General features: G+C 41.8%; 9 non-coding genes across 9 annotated transcripts; all 9 read right to left on the reverse strand.

Annotated features, from left to right (window-relative positions):
* Positions 1 to 738: 738 nt before the first annotated feature.
* trnap-ugg (transfer RNA proline (anticodon UGG)) lies at positions 739 to 810 on the reverse strand. Its single transcript has one exon. It is a non-coding gene; the product is annotated as a tRNA-Pro (tRNA).
* Positions 811 to 2085: 1275 nt separating this feature from the next.
* trnap-ugg (transfer RNA proline (anticodon UGG)) lies at positions 2086 to 2157 on the reverse strand. Its single transcript has one exon. It is a non-coding gene; the product is annotated as a tRNA-Pro (tRNA).
* A 1945-nt stretch (positions 2158 to 4102) lies between these two features.
* On the reverse strand, positions 4103 to 4174 carry trnap-ugg (transfer RNA proline (anticodon UGG)). The gene has a single exon. It is a non-coding gene; the product is annotated as a tRNA-Pro (tRNA).
* Positions 4175 to 6119: 1945 nt separating this feature from the next.
* trnap-ugg (transfer RNA proline (anticodon UGG)) lies at positions 6120 to 6191 on the reverse strand. The gene has a single exon. It is a non-coding gene; the product is annotated as a tRNA-Pro (tRNA).
* A 1275-nt stretch (positions 6192 to 7466) lies between these two features.
* trnap-ugg (transfer RNA proline (anticodon UGG)) lies at positions 7467 to 7538 on the reverse strand. The gene has a single exon. It is a non-coding gene; the product is annotated as a tRNA-Pro (tRNA).
* A 1945-nt stretch (positions 7539 to 9483) lies between these two features.
* Positions 9484 to 9555, reverse strand: trnap-ugg (transfer RNA proline (anticodon UGG)). Its single transcript has one exon. It is a non-coding gene; the product is annotated as a tRNA-Pro (tRNA).
* Positions 9556 to 11500: 1945 nt separating this feature from the next.
* Positions 11501 to 11572, reverse strand: trnap-ugg (transfer RNA proline (anticodon UGG)). The gene has a single exon. It is a non-coding gene; the product is annotated as a tRNA-Pro (tRNA).
* A 1275-nt stretch (positions 11573 to 12847) lies between these two features.
* Positions 12848 to 12919, reverse strand: trnap-ugg (transfer RNA proline (anticodon UGG)). The gene has a single exon. It is a non-coding gene; the product is annotated as a tRNA-Pro (tRNA).
* Positions 12920 to 14864: 1945 nt separating this feature from the next.
* trnap-ugg (transfer RNA proline (anticodon UGG)) lies at positions 14865 to 14936 on the reverse strand. The gene has a single exon. It is a non-coding gene; the product is annotated as a tRNA-Pro (tRNA).
* Between the last annotated feature and the right edge of the window lie 1318 nt (positions 14937 to 16254).

Raw genomic sequence — 16254 nt, forward strand, 5'->3', positions numbered from 1 at the left:
AGAAGCAGATGTCACAACAATGCAGTAAAGAAGAGCACTGTACATAATTTTAGTCAAATAACATAAAAAGGGCTCGTCCAGGATTTGAACCCGGGACCTCTCACACCCGAAGCGAGAATCATACGATTAGACCAACGAGCCTTCTATTTCAAGATTTGATTTCTTATTTTGGCCTTTTGAGGCGTTTATTTAGGCTTTTTTGGCTCTTTTGCCTAGTGCACATTCTCAGTCTTGACTACACACATCTATGTATCACGCTTTTATGCACAAATCAGTTGGCATTTGGGCTGAAAAGACAGTAACACAATTCAACTCCTGAAGACTGTACTTGAAAACGTAATGTACCACACGTGCTAGGGAAAATACAGTCCCGGCTTGTCATGCTAATGTAAGAGCCAGATGTGCTAGATCTATGCTCTGTGGACACTGGCTTAACAGCAAATTATTTATTCACCCTCACTCGTCTGCAGTTGCGATTCACTTCGTGACAGGTATCGCTATTGTAATAGCTACCAGAGCATCCACATTTTTGTTGTCAATGTAGGCTTGGCTGGCAATTTAACCCAAAAAAGGGCCAGGGATCTCTTGCTTCTAAACAATAACCGAAGCTGTAGTCCAAAAAGTTGCTTTGCCATTCAGAAATGGTCTATTTTAATGTTGACATGTCTTAGATGCAGATGTCACAACAATGCAGTAAAGTAGAGCACTGTACATAGTTTTAGTCAAATAACATATAAAGGGCTCGTCCGGGATTTGAACCCGGGACCTCTCGCACCCAAAGCAAGAATCATACGCCTAGACCAACGAGCCTACTAGTTCAAGATTTGCTTTCTTATTTTGGCCTTTTGAGGCGTTTATTTTGGCTTTTTTTGGCTCTTTTGCCTAGTGCACAGTCTCAGTCTTGACTACACACATGAATGTATCAAGCCCTTATGCACAAATCAGTTGGCATTTGGGCTGAAAAGACAGTAACACAATTCAACTCCTGGAGACTGTACTTGAAAACGTAATATACCACACGTGCTAGGGAAAGTACAGTCCCGGCTTGTCATGCTAATGTAAGAGCCAGATGTGCTAGATCTATGCTCTGTGGACACTGGCTTAACAGCAAATTATTTATTCACCCTCACTCGTCTGCAGTTGCGATTCACTTCGTGACAGGTATCGCTATTGTAATAGCTACCAGAGCATCCACATTTTTGTTGTCAATGTAGGCTTGGCTGGCAATTTAACCCAAAAAAGGGCCAGGGATCTCTCGCTTCTAAACAATAACAGAATAACCGAAGATGTAGTCCAACAAGCTGCTTTGCCATTCAGAAATGGTCTGTTTAAACGTTGACATGTCTTAGAAGCAGATGTCACAACAATGCAGTAAAGAAGAGCACTGTACATAATTTTAGTCAAATAACATAAAAAGGGCTCGTCCAGGATTTGAACCCGGGACCTCTCACACCCGAAGCGAGAATCATACGACTAGACCAACGAGCCTTCTGTTTCAAGATTTGATTTCTTATTTTGGCCTTTTGAGGCGTTTATTTAGGCTTTTTTGGCTCTTTTGCCTAGTGCACATTCTCAGTCTTGACTACACACATCTATGTATCACGCTTTTATGCACAAATCAGTTGGCATTTGGGCTGAAAAGACAGTAACACAATTCAACTCCTGAAGACTGTACTTGAAAACGTAATGTACCACACGTGCTAGGGAAAATACAGTCCCGGCTTGTCATGCTAATGTAAGAGCCAGATGTGCTAGATCTATGCTCTGTGGACACTGGCTTAACAGCAAATTATTTATTCACCCTCACTCGTCTGCAGTTGCGATTCACTTCGTGACAGGTATCGCTATTGTAATAGCTACCAGAGCATCCACATTTTTGTTGTCAATGTAGGCTTGGCTGGCAATTTAACCCAAAAAAGGGCCAGGGATCTCTTGCTTCTAAACAATAACCGAAGCTGTAGTCCAAAAAGTTGCTTTGCCATTCAGAAATGGTCTATTTTAATGTTGACATGTCTTAGATGCAGATGTCACAACAATGCAGTAAAGTAGAGCACTGTACATAGTTTTAGTCAAATAACATATAAAGGGCTCGTCCGGGATTTGAACCCGGGACCTCTTGCACCCAAAGCAAGAATCATACGCCTAGACCAACGAGCCTACTATTTCAAGATTTGATTTCTTATTTTGGCCTTTTGAGGCGTTTATTTTGGCTTTTTTTGGCTCTTTTGCCTAGTGCACAGTCTCAGTCTTGACTACACACATGAATGTATCAAGCCCTTATGCACAAATCAGTTGGCATTTGGGCTGAAAAGACAGTAACACAATTCAACTCCTGGAGACTGTACTTGAAAACGTAATATACCACACGTGCTAGGGAAAATACAGTCCCGGCTTGTCATGCTAATGTAAGAGCCAGATGTGCTAGATCTATGCTCTGTGGACACTGGCTTAACAGCAAATTATTTATTCACCCTCACTCGTCTGCAGTTGCGATTCACTTAGTGAAAGGTATCGCTAGTGTAATAGCTACCAGAGCATCCACATTTTTGTTGTCAATGTAGGCTTGGCTGGTAATTTAACCCAAAAAAGGGCCAGGGATCTCTTGCTTCTAAACAATAACCAAAGCTGTAGTCCAAAAAGTTGCTTTGCCATTCAGAAATGGTCTATTTTAATGTTGACATGTCTTAGATGCAGATGTCACAACAATGCAGTAAAGTAGAGCACTGTACATAGTTTTAGTCAAATAACATATAAAGGGATCGTCCGGGATTTGAACCCGGGACCTCTCGCACCCAAAGCGAAAATCATACGCCTAGACCAACGAGCCTACTAGTTCAAGATTTGCTTTCTTATTTTGGCCTTTTGAGGCGTTTATTTTGGCTTTTTTTGGCTCTTTTGCCTAGTGCACAGTCTCAGTCTTGACTACACACATGAATGTATCAAGCCCTTATGCACAAATCAGTTGGCATTTGGGCTGAAAAGACAGTAACACAATTCAACTCCTGGAGACTGTACTTGAAAACGTAATATACCACACGTGCTAGGGAAAGTACAGTCCCGCCTTGTCATGCTAATGTAAGAGCCAGATGTGCTAGATCTATGCTCTGTGGACACTGGCTTAACAGCAAATTATTTATTCACCCTCACTCGTCTGCAGTTGCGATTCACTTCGTGACAGGTATCGCTATTGTAATAGCTACCAGAGCATCCACATTTTTGTTGTCAATGTAGGCTTGGCTGGCAATTTAACCCAAAAAAGGACCAGGGATCTCTCGCTTCTAAACAATAACAGAATAACCGAAGATGTAGTCCAACAAGCTGCTTTGCCATTCAGAAACGGTCTGTTTAAACGTTGACATGTCTTAGAAGCAGATGTCACAACAATGCAGTAAAGAAGAGCACTGTACATAATTTTAGTCAAATAACATAAAAAGGGCTCGTCCAGGATTTGAACCCGGGACCTCTCACACCCGAAGCGAGAATCATACGATTAGACCAACGAGCCTTCTATTTCAAGATTTGATTTCTTATTTTGGCCTTTTGAGGCGTTTATTTAGGCTTTTTTGGCTCTTTTGCCTAGTGCACATTCTCAGTCTTGACTACACACATCTATGTATCACGCTTTTATGCACAAATCAGTTGGCATTTGGGCTGAAAAGACAGTAACACAATTCAACTCCTGAAGACTGTACTTGAAAACGTAATGTACCACACGTGCTAGGGAAAATACAGTCCCGGCTTGTCATGCTAATGTAAGAGCCAGATGTGCTAGATCTATGCTCTGTGGACACTGGCTTAACAGCAAATTATTTATTCACCCTCACTCGTCTGCAGTTGCGATTCACTTCGTGACAGGTATCGCTATTGTAATAGCTACCAGAGCATCCACATTTTTGTTGTCAATGTAGGCTTGGCTGGCAATTTAACCCAAAAAAGGGCCAGGGATCTCTTGCTTCTAAACAATAACCGAAGCTGTAGTCCAAAAAGTTGCTTTGCCATTCAGAAATGGTCTATTTTAATGTTGACATGTCTTAGATGCAGATGTCACAACAATGCAGTAAAGTAGAGCACTGTACATAGTTTTAGTCAAATAACATATAAAGGGCTCGTCCGGGATTTGAACCCGGGACCTCTCGCACCCAAAGCAAGAATCATACGCCTAGACCAACGAGCCTACTAGTTCAAGATTTGCTTTCTTATTTTGGCCTTTTGAGGCGTTTATTTTGGCTTTTTTTGGCTCTTTTGCCTAGTGCACAGTCTCAGTCTTGACTACACACATGAATGTATCAAGCCCTTATGCACAAATCAGTTGGCATTTGGGCTGAAAAGACAGTAACACAATTCAACTCCTGGAGACTGTACTTGAAAACGTAATATACCACACGTGCTAGGGAAAATACAGTCCCGGCTTGTCATGCTAATGTAAGAGCCAGATGTGCTAGATCTATGCTCTGTGGACACTGGCTTAACAGCAAATTATTTATTCACCCTCACTCGTCTGCAGTTGCGATTCACTTAGTGAAAGGTATCGCTAGTGTAATAGCTACCAGAGCATCCACATTTTTGTTGTCAATGTAGGCTTGGCTGGCAATTTAACCCAAAAAAGGGCCAGGGATCTCTTGCTTCTAAACAATAACCGAAGCTGTAGTCCAAAAAGTTGCTTTGCCATTCAGAAATGGTCTATTTTAATGTTGACATGTCTTAGATGCAGATGTCACAACAATGCAGTAAAGTAGAGCACTGTACATAGTTTTAGTCAAATAACATATAAAGGGATCGTCCGGGATTTGAACCCGGGACCTCTCGCACCCAAAGCGAAAATCATACGCCTAGACCAACGAGCCTACTAGTTCAAGATTTGCTTTCTTATTTTGGCCTTTTGAGGCGTTTATTTTGGCTTTTTTTGGCTCTTTTGCCTAGTGCACAGTCTCAGTCTTGACTACACACATGAATGTATCAAGCCCTTATGCACAAATCAGTTGGCATTTGGGCTGAAAAGACAGTAACACAATTCAACTCCTGGAGACTGTACTTGAAAACGTAATATACCACACGTGCTAGGGAAAGTACAGTCCCGCCTTGTCATGCTAATGTAAGAGCCAGATGTGCTAGATCTATGCTCTGTGGACACTGGCTTAACAGCAAATTATTTATTCACCCTCACTCGTCTGCAGTTGCGATTCACTTCGTGACAGGTATCGCTATTGTAATAGCTACCAGAGCATCCACATTTTTGTTGTCAATGTAGGCTTGGCTGGCAATTTAACCCAAAAAAGGACCAGGGATCTCTCGCTTCTAAACAATAACAGAATAACCGAAGATGTAGTCCAACAAGCTGCTTTGCCATTCAGAAACGGTCTGTTTAAACGTTGACATGTCTTAGAAGCAGATGTCACAACAATGCAGTAAAGAAGAGCACTGTACATAATTTTAGTCAAATAACATAAAAAGGGCTCGTCCAGGATTTGAACCCGGGACCTCTCACACCCGAAGCGAGAATCATACGATTAGACCAACGAGCCTTCTATTTCAAGATTTGATTTCTTATTTTGGCCTTTTGAGGCGTTTATTTAGGCTTTTTTGGCTCTTTTGCCTAGTGCACATTCTCAGTCTTGACTACACACATCTATGTATCACGCTTTTATGCACAAATCAGTTGGCATTTGGGCTGAAAAGACAGTAACACAATTCAACTCCTGAAGACTGTACTTGAAAACGTAATGTACCACACGTGCTAGGGAAAATACAGTCCCGGCTTGTCATGCTAATGTAAGAGCCAGATGTGCTAGATCTATGCTCTGTGGACACTGGCTTAACAGCAAATTATTTATTCACCCTCACTCGTCTGCAGTTGCGATTCACTTCGTGACAGGTATCGCTATTGTAATAGCTACCAGAGCATCCACATTTTTGTTGTCAATGTAGGCTTGGCTGGCAATTTAACCCAAAAAAGGGCCAGGGATCTCTTGCTTCTAAACAATAACCGAAGCTGTAGTCCAAAAAGTTGCTTTGCCATTCAGAAATGGTCTATTTTAATGTTGACATGTCTTAGATGCAGATGTCACAACAATGCAGTAAAGTAGAGCACTGTACATAGTTTTAGTCAAATAACATATAAAGGGCTCGTCCGGGATTTGAACCCGGGACCTCTCGCACCCAAAGCAAGAATCATACGCCTAGACCAACGAGCCTACTAGTTCAAGATTTGCTTTCTTATTTTGGCCTTTTGAGGCGTTTATTTTGGCTTTTTTTGGCTCTTTTGCCTAGTGCACAGTCTCAGTCTTGACTACACACATGAATGTATCAAGCCCTTATGCACAAATCAGTTGGCATTTGGGCTGAAAAGACAGTAACACAATTCAACTCCTGGAGACTGTACTTGAAAACGTAATATACCACACGTGCTAGGGAAAGTACAGTCCCGGCTTGTCATGCTAATGTAAGAGCCAGATGTGCTAGATCTATGCTCTGTGGACACTGGCTTAACAGCAAATTATTTATTCACCCTCACTCGTCTGCAGTTGCGATTCACTTCGTGACAGGTATCGCTATTGTAATAGCTACCAGAGCATCCACATTTTTGTTGTCAATGTAGGCTTGGCTGGCAATTTAACCCAAAAAAGGGCCAGGGATCTCTCGCTTCTAAACAATAACAGAATAACCGAAGATGTAGTCCAACAAGCTGCTTTGCCATTCAGAAATGGTCTGTTTAAACGTTGACATGTCTTAGAAGCAGATGTCACAACAATGCAGTAAAGAAGAGCACTGTACATAATTTTAGTCAAATAACATAAAAAGGGCTCGTCCAGGATTTGAACCCGGGACCTCTCACACCCGAAGCGAGAATCATACGACTAGACCAACGAGCCTTCTGTTTCAAGATTTGATTTCTTATTTTGGCCTTTTGAGGCGTTTATTTAGGCTTTTTTGGCTCTTTTGCCTAGTGCACATTCTCAGTCTTGACTACACACATCTATGTATCACGCTTTTATGCACAAATCAGTTGGCATTTGGGCTGAAAAGACAGTAACACAATTCAACTCCTGAAGACTGTACTTGAAAACGTAATGTACCACACGTGCTAGGGAAAATACAGTCCCGGCTTGTCATGCTAATGTAAGAGCCAGATGTGCTAGATCTATGCTCTGTGGACACTGGCTTAACAGCAAATTATTTATTCACCCTCACTCGTCTGCAGTTGCGATTCACTTCGTGACAGGTATCGCTATTGTAATAGCTACCAGAGCATCCACATTTTTGTTGTCAATGTAGGCTTGGCTGGCAATTTAACCCAAAAAAGGGCCAGGGATCTCTTGCTTCTAAACAATAACCGAAGCTGTAGTCCAAAAAGTTGCTTTGCCATTCAGAAATGGTCTATTTTAATGTTGACATGTCTTAGATGCAGATGTCACAACAATGCAGTAAAGTAGAGCACTGTACATAGTTTTAGTCAAATAACATATAAAGGGCTCGTCCGGGATTTGAACCCGGGACCTCTTGCACCCAAAGCAAGAATCATACGCCTAGACCAACGAGCCTACTATTTCAAGATTTGATTTCTTATTTTGGCCTTTTGAGGCGTTTATTTTGGCTTTTTTTGGCTCTTTTGCCTAGTGCACAGTCTCAGTCTTGACTACACACATGAATGTATCAAGCCCTTATGCACAAATCAGTTGGCATTTGGGCTGAAAAGACAGTAACACAATTCAACTCCTGGAGACTGTACTTGAAAACGTAATATACCACACGTGCTAGGGAAAATACAGTCCCGGCTTGTCATGCTAATGTAAGAGCCAGATGTGCTAGATCTATGCTCTGTGGACACTGGCTTAACAGCAAATTATTTATTCACCCTCACTCGTCTGCAGTTGCGATTCACTTAGTGAAAGGTATCGCTAGTGTAATAGCTACCAGAGCATCCACATTTTTGTTGTCAATGTAGGCTTGGCTGGTAATTTAACCCAAAAAAGGGCCAGGGATCTCTTGCTTCTAAACAATAACCAAAGCTGTAGTCCAAAAAGTTGCTTTGCCATTCAGAAATGGTCTATTTTAATGTTGACATGTCTTAGATGCAGATGTCACAACAATGCAGTAAAGTAGAGCACTGTACATAGTTTTAGTCAAATAACATATAAAGGGATCGTCCGGGATTTGAACCCGGGACCTCTCGCACCCAAAGCGAAAATCATACGCCTAGACCAACGAGCCTACTAGTTCAAGATTTGCTTTCTTATTTTGGCCTTTTGAGGCGTTTATTTTGGCTTTTTTTGGCTCTTTTGCCTAGTGCACAGTCTCAGTCTTGACTACACACATGAATGTATCAAGCCCTTATGCACAAATCAGTTGGCATTTGGGCTGAAAAGACAGTAACACAATTCAACTCCTGGAGACTGTACTTGAAAACGTAATATACCACACGTGCTAGGGAAAGTACAGTCCCGCCTTGTCATGCTAATGTAAGAGCCAGATGTGCTAGATCTATGCTCTGTGGACACTGGCTTAACAGCAAATTATTTATTCACCCTCACTCGTCTGCAGTTGCGATTCACTTCGTGACAGGTATCGCTATTGTAATAGCTACCAGAGCATCCACATTTTTGTTGTCAATGTAGGCTTGGCTGGCAATTTAACCCAAAAAAGGACCAGGGATCTCTCGCTTCTAAACAATAACAGAATAACCGAAGATGTAGTCCAACAAGCTGCTTTGCCATTCAGAAACGGTCTGTTTAAACGTTGACATGTCTTAGAAGCAGATGTCACAACAATGCAGTAAAGAAGAGCACTGTACATAATTTTAGTCAAATAACATAAAAAGGGCTCGTCCAGGATTTGAACCCGGGACCTCTCACACCCGAAGCGAGAATCATACGATTAGACCAACGAGCCTTCTATTTCAAGATTTGATTTCTTATTTTGGCCTTTTGAGGCGTTTATTTAGGCTTTTTTGGCTCTTTTGCCTAGTGCACATTCTCAGTCTTGACTACACACATCTATGTATCACGCTTTTATGCACAAATCAGTTGGCATTTGGGCTGAAAAGACAGTAACACAATTCAACTCCTGAAGACTGTACTTGAAAACGTAATGTACCACACGTGCTAGGGAAAATACAGTCCCGGCTTGTCATGCTAATGTAAGAGCCAGATGTGCTAGATCTATGCTCTGTGGACACTGGCTTAACAGCAAATTATTTATTCACCCTCACTCGTCTGCAGTTGCGATTCACTTCGTGACAGGTATCGCTATTGTAATAGCTACCAGAGCATCCACATTTTTGTTGTCAATGTAGGCTTGGCTGGCAATTTAACCCAAAAAAGGGCCAGGGATCTCTTGCTTCTAAACAATAACCGAAGCTGTAGTCCAAAAAGTTGCTTTGCCATTCAGAAATGGTCTATTTTAATGTTGACATGTCTTAGATGCAGATGTCACAACAATGCAGTAAAGTAGAGCACTGTACATAGTTTTAGTCAAATAACATATAAAGGGCTCGTCCGGGATTTGAACCCGGGACCTCTCGCACCCAAAGCAAGAATCATACGCCTAGACCAACGAGCCTACTAGTTCAAGATTTGCTTTCTTATTTTGGCCTTTTGAGGCGTTTATTTTGGCTTTTTTTGGCTCTTTTGCCTAGTGCACAGTCTCAGTCTTGACTACACACATGAATGTATCAAGCCCTTATGCACAAATCAGTTGGCATTTGGGCTGAAAAGACAGTAACACAATTCAACTCCTGGAGACTGTACTTGAAAACGTAATATACCACACGTGCTAGGGAAAATACAGTCCCGGCTTGTCATGCTAATGTAAGAGCCAGATGTGCTAGATCTATGCTCTGTGGACACTGGCTTAACAGCAAATTATTTATTCACCCTCACTCGTCTGCAGTTGCGATTCACTTAGTGAAAGGTATCGCTAGTGTAATAGCTACCAGAGCATCCACATTTTTGTTGTCAATGTAGGCTTGGCTGGCAATTTAACCCAAAAAAGGGCCAGGGATCTCTTGCTTCTAAACAATAACCGAAGCTGTAGTCCAAAAAGTTGCTTTGCCATTCAGAAATGGTCTATTTTAATGTTGACATGTCTTAGATGCAGATGTCACAACAATGCAGTAAAGTAGAGCACTGTACATAGTTTTAGTCAAATAACATATAAAGGGATCGTCCGGGATTTGAACCCGGGACCTCTCGCACCCAAAGCGAAAATCATACGCCTAGACCAACGAGCCTACTAGTTCAAGATTTGCTTTCTTATTTTGGCCTTTTGAGGCGTTTATTTTGGCTTTTTTTGGCTCTTTTGCCTAGTGCACAGTCTCAGTCTTGACTACACACATGAATGTATCAAGCCCTTATGCACAAATCAGTTGGCATTTGGGCTGAAAAGACAGTAACACAATTCAACTCCTGGAGACTGTACTTGAAAACGTAATATACCACACGTGCTAGGGAAAGTACAGTCCCGCCTTGTCATGCTAATGTAAGAGCCAGATGTGCTAGATCTATGCTCTGTGGACACTGGCTTAACAGCAAATTATTTATTCACCCTCACTCGTCTGCAGTTGCGATTCACTTCGTGACAGGTATCGCTATTGTAATAGCTACCAGAGCATCCACATTTTTGTTGTCAATGTAGGCTTGGCTGGCAATTTAACCCAAAAAAGGACCAGGGATCTCTCGCTTCTAAACAATAACAGAATAACCGAAGATGTAGTCCAACAAGCTGCTTTGCCATTCAGAAACGGTCTGTTTAAACGTTGACATGTCTTAGAAGCAGATGTCACAACAATGCAGTAAAGAAGAGCACTGTACATAATTTTAGTCAAATAACATAAAAAGGGCTCGTCCAGGATTTGAACCCGGGACCTCTCACACCCGAAGCGAGAATCATACGATTAGACCAACGAGCCTTCTATTTCAAGATTTGATTTCTTATTTTGGCCTTTTGAGGCGTTTATTTAGGCTTTTTTGGCTCTTTTGCCTAGTGCACATTCTCAGTCTTGACTACACACATCTATGTATCACGCTTTTATGCACAAATCAGTTGGCATTTGGGCTGAAAAGACAGTAACACAATTCAACTCCTGAAGACTGTACTTGAAAACGTAATGTACCACACGTGCTAGGGAAAATACAGTCCCGGCTTGTCATGCTAATGTAAGAGCCAGATGTGCTAGATCTATGCTCTGTGGACACTGGCTTAACAGCAAATTATTTATTCACCCTCACTCGTCTGCAGTTGCGATTCACTTCGTGACAGGTATCGCTATTGTAATAGCTACCAGAGCATCCACATTTTTGTTGTCAATGTAGGCTTGGCTGGCAATTTAACCCAAAAAAGGGCCAGGGATCTCTTGCTTCTAAACAATAACCGAAGCTGTAGTCCAAAAAGTTGCTTTGCCATTCAGAAATGGTCTATTTTAATGTTGACATGTCTTAGATGCAGATGTCACAACAATGCAGTAAAGTAGAGCACTGTACATAGTTTTAGTCAAATAACATATAAAGGGCTCGTCCGGGATTTGAACCCGGGACCTCTCGCACCCAAAGCAAGAATCATACGCCTAGACCAACGAGCCTACTAGTTCAAGATTTGCTTTCTTATTTTGGCCTTTTGAGGCGTTTATTTTGGCTTTTTTTGGCTCTTTTGCCTAGTGCACAGTCTCAGTCTTGACTACACACATGAATGTATCAAGCCCTTATGCACAAATCAGTTGGCATTTGGGCTGAAAAGACAGTAACACAATTCAACTCCTGGAGACTGTACTTGAAAACGTAATATACCACACGTGCTAGGGAAAGTACAGTCCCGGCTTGTCATGCTAATGTAAGAGCCAGATGTGCTAGATCTATGCTCTGTGGACACTGGCTTAACAGCAAATTATTTATTCACCCTCACTCGTCTGCAGTTGCGATTCACTTCGTGACAGGTATCGCTATTGTAATAGCTACCAGAGCATCCACATTTTTGTTGTCAATGTAGGCTTGGCTGGCAATTTAACCCAAAAAAGGGCCAGGGATCTCTCGCTTCTAAACAATAACAGAATAACCGAAGATGTAGTCCAACAAGCTGCTTTGCCATTCAGAAATGGTCTGTTTAAACGTTGACATGTCTTAGAAGCAGATGTCACAACAATGCAGTAAAGAAGAGCACTGTACATAATTTTAGTCAAATAACATAAAAAGGGCTCGTCCAGGATTTGAACCCGGGACCTCTCACACCCGAAGCGAGAATCATACGACTAGACCAACGAGCCTTCTGTTTCAAGATTTGATTTCTTATTTTGGCCTTTTGAGGCGTTTATTTAGGCTTTTTTGGCTCTTTTGCCTAGTGCACATTCTCAGTCTTGACTACACACATCTATGTATCACGCTTTTATGCACAAATCAGTTGGCATTTGGGCTGAAAAGACAGTAACACAATTCAACTCCTGAAGACTGTACTTGAAAACGTAATGTACCACACGTGCTAGGGAAAATACAGTCCCGGCTTGTCATGCTAATGTAAGAGCCAGATGTGCTAGATCTATGCTCTGTGGACACTGGCTTAACAGCAAATTATTTATTCACCCTCACTCGTCTGCAGTTGCGATTCACTTCGTGACAGGTATCGCTATTGTAATAGCTACCAGAGCATCCACATTTTTGTTGTCAATGTAGGCTTGGCTGGCAATTTAACCCAAAAAAGGGCCAGGGATCTCTTGCTTCTAAACAATAACCGAAGCTGTAGTCCAAAAAGTTGCTTTGCCATTCAGAAATGGTCTATTTTAATGTTGACATGTCTTAGATGCAGATGTCACAACAATGCAGTAAAGTAGAGCACTGTACATAGTTTTAGTCAAATAACATATAAAGGGCTCGTCCGGGATTTGAACCCGGGACCTCTTGCACCCAAAGCAAGAATCATACGCCTAGACCAACGAGCCTACTATTTCAAGATTTGATTTCTTATTTTGGCCTTTTGAGGCGTTTATTTTGGCTTTTTTTGGCTCTTTTGCCTAGTGCACAGTCTCAGTCTTGACTACACACATGAATGTATCAAGCCCTTATGCACAAATCAGTTGGCATTTGGGCTGAAAAGACAGTAACACAATTCAACTCCTGGAGACTGTACTTGAAAACGTAATATACCACACGTGCTAGGGAAAATACAGTCCCGGCTTGTCATGCTAATGTAAGAGCCAGATGTGCTAGATCTATGCTCTGTGGACACTGGCTTAACAGCAAATTATTTATTCACCCTCACTCGTCTGCAGTTGCGATTCACTTAGTGAAAGGTATCGCTAGTGTAATAGCTACCAGAGCATCCACATTTTTGTTGTCAATGTAGGCTTGGCTGGTAATTTAACCCAAAAAAGGGCCAGGGATCTCTTGCTTCTAAACAATAACCAAAGCTGTAGTCCAAAAAGTTGCTTTGCCATTCAGAAATGGTCTATTTTAATGTTGACATGTCTTAGATGCAGATGTCACAACAATGCAGTAAAGTAGAGCACTGTACATAGTTTTAGTCAAATAACATATAAAGGGATCGTCCGGGATTTGAACCCGGGACCTCTCGCACCCAAAGCGAAAATCATACGCCTAGACCAACGAGCCTACTAGTTCAAGATTTGCTTTCTTATTTTGGCCTTTTGAGGCGTTTATTTTGGCTTTTTTTGGCTCTTTTGCCTAGTGCACAGTCTCAGTCTTGACTACACACATGAATGTATCAAGCCCTTATGCACAAATCAGTTGGCATTTGGGCTGAAAAGACAGTAACACAATTCAACTCCTGGAGACTGTACTTGAAAACGTAATATACCACACGTGCTAGGGAAAGTACAGTCCCGCCTTGTCATGCTAATGTAAGAGCCAGATGTGCTAGATCTATGCTCTGTGGACACTGGCTTAACAGCAAATTATTTATTCACCCTCACTCGTCTGCAGTTGCGATTCACTTCGTGACAGGTATCGCTATTGTAATAGCTACCAGAGCATCCACATTTTTGTTGTCAATGTAGGCTTGGCTGGCAATTTAACCCAAAAAAGGACCAGGGATCTCTCGCTTCTAAACAATAACAGAATAACCGAAGATGTAGTCCAACAAGCTGCTTTGCCATTCAGAAACGGTCTGTTTAAACGTTGACATGTCTTAGAAGCAGATGTCACAACAATGCAGTAAAGAAGAGCACTGTACATAATTTTAGTCAAATAACATAAAAAGGGCTCGTCCAGGATTTGAACCCGGGACCTCTCACACCCGAAGCGAGAATCATACGATTAGACCAACGAGCCTTCTATTTCAAGATTTGATTTCTTATTTTGGCCTTTTGAGGCGTTTATTTAGGCTTTTTTGGCTCTTTTGCCTAGTGCACATTCTCAGTCTTGACTACACACATCTATGTATCACGCTTTTATGCACAAATCAGTTGGCATTTGGGCTGAAAAGACAGTAACACAATTCAACTCCTGAAGACTGTACTTGAAAACGTAATGTACCACACGTGCTAGGGAAAATACAGTCCCGGCTTGTCATGCTAATGTAAGAGCCAGATGTGCTAGATCTATGCTCTGTGGACACTGGCTTAACAGCAAATTATTTATTCACCCTCACTCGTCTGCAGTTGCGATTCACTTCGTGACAGGTATCGCTATTGTAATAGCTACCAGAGCATCCACATTTTTGTTGTCAATGTAGGCTTGGCTGGCAATTTAACCCAAAAAAGGGCCAGGGATCTCTTGCTTCTAAACAATAACCGAAGCTGTAGTCCAAAAAGTTGCTTTGCCATTCAGAAATGGTCTATTTTAATGTTGACATGTCTTAGATGCAGATGTCACAACAATGCAGTAAAGTAGAGCACTGTACATAGTTTTAGTCAAATAACATATAAAGGGCTCGTCCGGGATTTGAACCCGGGACCTCTCGCACCCAAAGCAAGAATCATACGCCTAGACCAACGAGCCTACTAGTTCAAGATTTGCTTTCTTATTTTGGCCTTTTGAGGCGTTTATTTTGGCTTTTTTTGGCTCTTTTGCCTAGTGCACAGTCTCAGTCTTGACTACACACATGAATGTATCAAGCCCTTATGCACAAATCAGTTGGCATTTGGGCTGAAAAGACAGTAACACAATTCAACTCCTGGAGACTGTACTTGAAAACGTAATATACCACACGTGCTAGGGAAAATACAGTCCCGGCTTGTCATGCTAATGTAAGAGCCAGATGTGCTAGATCTATGCTCTGTGGACACTGGCTTAACAGCAAATTATTTATTCACCCTCACTCGTCTGCAGTTGCGATTCACTTAGTGAAAGGTATCGCTAGTGTAATAGCTACCAGAGCATCCACATTTTTGTTGTCAATGTAGGCTTGGCTGGCAATTTAACCCAAAAAAGGGCCAGGGATCTCTTGCTTCTAAACAATAACCGAAGCTGTAGTCCAAAAAGTTGCTTTGCCATTCAGAAATGGTCTATTTTAATGTTGACATGTCTTAGATGCAGATGTCACAACAATGCAGTAAAGTAGAGCACTGTACATAGTTTTAGTCAAATAACATATAAAGGGATCGTCCGGGATTTGAACCCGGGACCTCTCGCACCCAAAGCGAAAATCATACGCCTAGACCAACGAGCCTACTAGTTCAAGATTTGCTTTCTTATTTTGGCCTTTTGAGGCGTTTATTTTGGCTTTTTTTGGCTCTTTTGCCTAGTGCACAGTCTCAGTCTTGACTACACACATGAATGTATCAAGCCCTTATGCACAAATCAGTTGGCATTTGGGCTGAAAAGACAGTAACACAATTCAACTCCTGGAGACTGTACTTGAAAACGTAATATACCACACGTGCTAGGGAAAGTACAGTCCCGCCTTGTCATGCTAATGTAAGAGCCAGATGTGCTAGATCTATGCTCTGTGGACACTGGCTTAACAGCAAATTATTTATTCACCCTCACTCGTCTGCAGTTGCGATTCACTTCGTGACAGGTATCGCTATTGTAATAGCTACCAGAGCATCCACATTTTTGTTGTCAATGTAGGCTTGGCTGGCAATTTAACCCAAAAAAGGACCAGGGATCTCTCGCTTCTAAACAATAACAGAATAACCGAAGATGTAGTCCAACAAGCTGCTTTGCCATTCAGAAACGGTCTGTTTAAACGTTGACATGTCTTAGAAGCAGATGTCACAACAATGCAGTAAAGAAGAGCACTGTACATAATTTTAGTCAAATAACATAAAAAGGGCTCGTCCAGGATTTGAACCCGGGACCTCTCACACCCGAA

The sequence above is a fragment of the Brachyhypopomus gauderio genome, unplaced genomic scaffold (assembly GCF_052324685.1).
Source record: "Brachyhypopomus gauderio isolate BG-103 unplaced genomic scaffold, BGAUD_0.2 sc111, whole genome shotgun sequence".
NCBI classification, from domain to species: Eukaryota; Metazoa; Chordata; class Actinopteri; order Gymnotiformes; family Hypopomidae; genus Brachyhypopomus; species Brachyhypopomus gauderio.